Genomic DNA, 5,147 nt, shown 5'->3' on the forward strand with positions numbered 1-5,147 from the left:
CAGCACCGACGGATCTCGGAGGGTTGTTAAGCCCGCTAGCTTCCGATCACCTAATGGGTTTGAGAAGCGCTATCAGCTCGGATTGGATACGACCTTAGAGGCGTTCAGGCATAATCCAGCGGACGTAGCGTCATACCAAAGTCCGGTCGAACTAGTATTGAGCCAGTGGTCCGTACCTGTGGTTCCTCTCGTACTGCACAGGAATTCCGTTAAGATAGCGGCAAACAGCACACACCAGTAGGGTAAAACTAACCTGTCTCACGACGGTCTAAACCCAGCTCACGTTCCCTTGAAAGGGTGAACAATCCTACGCTTGGTGAATTTTGCTTCACAATGATAGGAAGAGCCGACATCGAAGGATCAAAAAGCCACGTCGCTATGAACGCTTGGCGGCCACAAGCCAGTTATCCCTGTGTGCGTAGCTGTCATTCACGGTGTTAGGACGTGCCTCTGTGTCGCTCGTGTTAAAATACGAAAATCAGGGTGTAAAATTGCGAAAAAAGGGCTAAAAAGTGTTATAAACATTGAGTTTTAGTGCCTTTTACCTTTTAATGGTGGAAAAATAACAAAACAGGACGATGCTCGCCTGATAAAAGCGATATAAATCTCTCCCATACATTTTGTATGGGAACAAACAAGTGCTATTTATTCGCGAAAGGGACAACAAAAACATCAAGTGGCACGTTTATTACGTAGTGGCGACGCCGAAGAACAATTTTCCGGACGGTGGCAGTGTGGAAAACGCCACAAAACTGAGAAAAAAGTGCGTGAAAAACAGCGGCAGAGCGGCGTCAGGTGGATCGTCGCGTGTGTACGTGTTGACGTGTTGACGTTGGTGCTGACGTCATCGGCGTCATTGGCAAAGCTTTCGGCTCCGAGCTTTCGCCTTAGCCGAGACACGGGGCAGCGCCATCTATCGGAACTAACGGGAGACTTCATCAGTGGCGTCACCTGGTGGATGATAGCGGATTCAGCGGTAGCGGCGACAACAACCCGTGCGCTTGGGAGATTTCAACGTCGGTACCAGCGGGCAACCCGGGTCGGTGTATGCGGGTTGCATACCGACAGGCGGTGATCTCAACGCTGGATAAGGAGGCGAACCCGGGCAAAATATTTATTGGTTTTAAATATTTGTTTTCCGAAACTAATATTTATTTTTGGTTTTAGAGCAAATATAACAATAAATAAAAACCTTGATAGGCTGGCCTTCACAGGGCCATGGACAGGGGCTTAAGGGCGCGAACACTCTCGGTTGACGAACCGAGCGCAGCCACCACCAGGAGCAGATCGGCCATGAGCGCGGGCAAGCGGCTCACTGTCCCGCTAACGCCGGTGATGGAGGGTGTGGCTGTTAGTGGAGCCACGAGCTCCAGCAAGTATGCGGCTAGGTTGGTGACTGGCACTGGAGGTTCTCCGTCGAGCGAGGTGCGACGCATCATTAGCGAGGCGAAACTCGACAGCGAGATGTTGCTTGCGGTCGTCAAAAAGCTGGAGGAGCAGGTAACGCTCCTGCGAGTTCAGATGGAGGCGGCAGCTGAGCAGGCTCGGCAAGACCTCCGCGAGGCGCGTCTGGAGGCTCGGCAGCGGGAGGAGCGGCTGGTTGCTGACAATCAGCAGCTGCGCGAGGAGCTCCGGAAGGAGCGGGAGTTGTTGACGGCGCTGGTGGCACAGACCGTCGGGCAGAACCAGCAGCCAACTACTGTGCAGCAGCAGCTGGAGCGGGCTACGCAGCAGAGCACGCAGCAGCGTGGATATCAGCAGGACGCGGTGGTGGCTACGAGCAAGCCACCTCAGACGACGGATGGCGGCTCCTGGGTTGAGGTGGTGCGTCGTAAGCCGCCACGTCAGCAGACGGCTGAGCAACAGCGGCAGCAACAGTGGCCACAGCTTCCGCAACGGCAGCAGCAACAGCAGCGGCAGCAACCGCAGCAACGACAACAGCCGCAACGGCCTCAGCCACAGCGGTCTGTGGTGCAGCAGCAGGTCATGCCGCGTCCGCAATCTGAGCCACGCAAGCAGCTGGCGAAGAAAAAGCTGGACGCCATCGAGGTAGCCCCAGGCGAGGGTCAGTCATGGACGGATGTTTACCAGCTGATCCGTAGTGCTCCGTCGTTGGCTGAAGACCAGGCCAAACTAGGCGTTGGACGACGCACAACGCGGGACCGGCTGGTGATGGACCTGCAGGATGGTGCAAACGCAGAGGAAATTCTGCAACGCGTGCAGCAGGTTTGCGCGCAGGCAGCAGCTCCGGTCACCACCCGTTTGGTGACGGAGACGGTGGAGGTCCGCCTAGATGAGGTGGACCCTTTAGCGGTGGCGACGGATGTGGCGACGGCGGTGAAGGAGTCCAGCTCGGAGACGGTGAGCGAAACCGCCGTGCACCTGGTAAAGGCGTGGAACGGCACGCAGACAGCGTACGTGCGGATGTCTGTGAAGGCGGCGGAGCGGGTGCACCAGCAGCGAGTGCGAGTGTTGCACACCTCGTGCCTGGCGACGCGATTGGCACCACCGACTCGGGGACAGCTGCGGTGCTTCAGGTGCCTGGAGCACGGACACCTCCGGCACCAGTGCAAGAGCGGGACAGACCGGTCGACGCACTGCATCCGTTGCGGCCAACCGGGCCACCTGGCTCGGACATGCACGGAAGCGGTCTGCTGTGCGGTATGCAGGGGCCCTCACCGGGTAGGACATCCGTCCTGCACCCGGGCCTAAAGGTCCTGCAGGTCAACCTTGGGCGCAGCCGGGTAGCGCAGGACCTGATGCTACAGACGGCACGGGAGCAGCGGGTGGACGTCGTCATTGCCTGCGAGCTGTACAAGCCGCCTCGGGATAACGGCAGATGGGCGGTGGATGAGGCGCAGAGTGTGGCAGTGGTCGCCACCGGGGTTTACCCCATCCAACGCCTGTGGGGTAGCGTCCATCCCGGGCTGGTGGTGGCCACAGTGGCAGGTGTCACCTTTGCCAGCTGTTACGTTTCGCCGAACATCGGGCCAGCGGACTTTGGCGCCTATCTTGAGGCGGTGGAGATGGCGTTGGTTGGTCACCAGCACATCGTGCTTGCCGGTGATTTCAACGCGTGGAGCCAGGAGTGGGGATGTCCCCGCACAACATCCAGGGGCCACTCGCTCATGGGGACGGTGCAGCATCTGCAGCTCGATGTTGTCAACCGCGGCAACGTACCCACCTTCATGGGCAACGGGGTTGCGCGCGAAAGCATCGTGGACGTCTCGTTCGCAAGCACCTCGATCGCCTTGCCTGGGACCTGGAGGGTGAGTTCCACCTTCACCCACAGCGACCATCGTTACGTGGAGTATTCCGTCGGTGTGCCGGGTCGGCAGGGACAGCGGCAGCAGCATCAGCCATCGCAGACGCACGGGAGCGGGGCTATCGCGTCGCACGCCGGGATTCGCTGGAAGACCTCCCTCTTCCGCAGCGAGGACTACAAGACCGCCCTCGTCGACTGTCGCTTCGCAGAAGCTGATACGTCTGAGGCGCTGGTCGGAGCGTTGACCCTCGCTTGCGACACCACCATGGAGAGGGTAGGCAGGCCGAAGCAGCATCAACAGCCACGGCTGTACTGGTGGACTCCGGAGCTGGGCGACTTGCGTCGGGAGTGTGAACTTGCCGAGGAGAGGCTTAGTGCTGCCACAGGTTCGGCGGACCGCGACGTGGCGACCGCTCGCCTTCACGACCTGCGACGACAGCTGCAGCGAGCGATCCAGGAGAGCCGGAGCGGGAAGCTGCAGGAGCTGATTGACGCAGTCGACAGCGACGTGTTTGGTCTCGGGTACCAGGTGGTGATGGCCAAGCTGCGTGGCCGAACACCGCAGGAGACCGACCGAGCGGTATTAGAGCCAATCGTTGACGCGCTCTTCCCGGCTCATCCCGCCTTCGAGTGGCCAGTCATCGAGCGGACGGACGACGAGGAGGCCCTACGACCCGTCACTGAAGCGGAGATCCTGGCGATGGCCGACAGGATGGCTCCGTCGAAGGCCCCGGGTCTGGATGGGATCCCGAACGTCGCGGTGAAGGCCGCAATCAGAGAGCACCCGGCGACGTTTGCCCGGGTGTTCAATGATTTGCTGGAGAGAGGCGAGTTCCCGAAGGAATGGAAGGAGGCGCGGCTAGTCCTGGTGCCCAAACCGGGCAAGCCACCGGGCGATCCTGCGGCGAGTCGTCCGCTGCTCCTTGAGGGAGCAGTCCCGAAAATGTTCGAGAGGTGCGTCTTGGACCGCCTCAACGATCATTTGGAGGACAGCAGTGCCCCTCAACTGTCGCCGGAGCAATATGGCTTTCGTCGCGGGAGGTCGACGGTCCAGGCCATCCAGCGGGTCGTCGAGCGGGGCGAGTTTGCGCGCACATTCCACCGGACGAACGGACGCGATCCACGGTGTCTGGTGGTGGCAGCACTGGATGTCCAGAACGCTTTTAACACGGCGAGCTGGAGGGCGATCGCCACGGCTCTGGAGGAGAAACGCGTTCCTGCAGCGTTGAGGAGAATTTTGCGCAGCTACTTCTCCGAGCGCGAGCTGGTCTACGAGACCAGTGAAGGACCGGTGCGCAGGAAGGTGTCGGCTGGCGTACCGCAGGGCTCCATTGTCGGTCCCACATTGTGGAACACAATGTACGACGGAGTCCTGCGGCTGGCGTTCCCAGACGGCGTGGAGGCGATTGGGTTCGCGGACGACCTGGTGGTGCTGGCGGGCGGCACGACGCCGCAGGAAGCGGCTGATCTTGCGCAGCTGGCGATCCAGATGATTGGCACGTGGATGGCAGAGCGTCACCTGCATCTTGCTCCGGCTAAGACGGAGATCATCATGGTGTCCACAATGCGGCGGGGCTATGCGCAGCCCTCGGTCTCCATCGAGGGGATACAGCGGCTGCCAACGCAGAGCCTCAAGTACCTGGGCGTGGTTTTGCACGAGCATCTGCTGTGGACCCCGCACGTTGAGTACGCCACGGCGAAGGCACTCCGTGCGGCGAAGGGGATCTCCCGACTGATGCAGAACCACGGAGGCCCCAAAGGAGCGAAGCGGCGGCTGCTGTCCTCGGTGGTGGATTCGACGCTCCGGTACGCTGCCCCGGTGTGGCATGAGGCCACCAACGTCAGGCGGTGCAGACGGATGCTGCAGAACGTGCAGGCGCAG

The sequence above is a fragment of the Anopheles moucheti genome, assembly GCF_943734755.1.
Source record: "Anopheles moucheti chromosome X unlocalized genomic scaffold, idAnoMoucSN_F20_07 X_unloc_2, whole genome shotgun sequence".
In the NCBI taxonomy this organism is placed as follows: domain Eukaryota; kingdom Metazoa; phylum Arthropoda; class Insecta; order Diptera; family Culicidae; genus Anopheles; species Anopheles moucheti.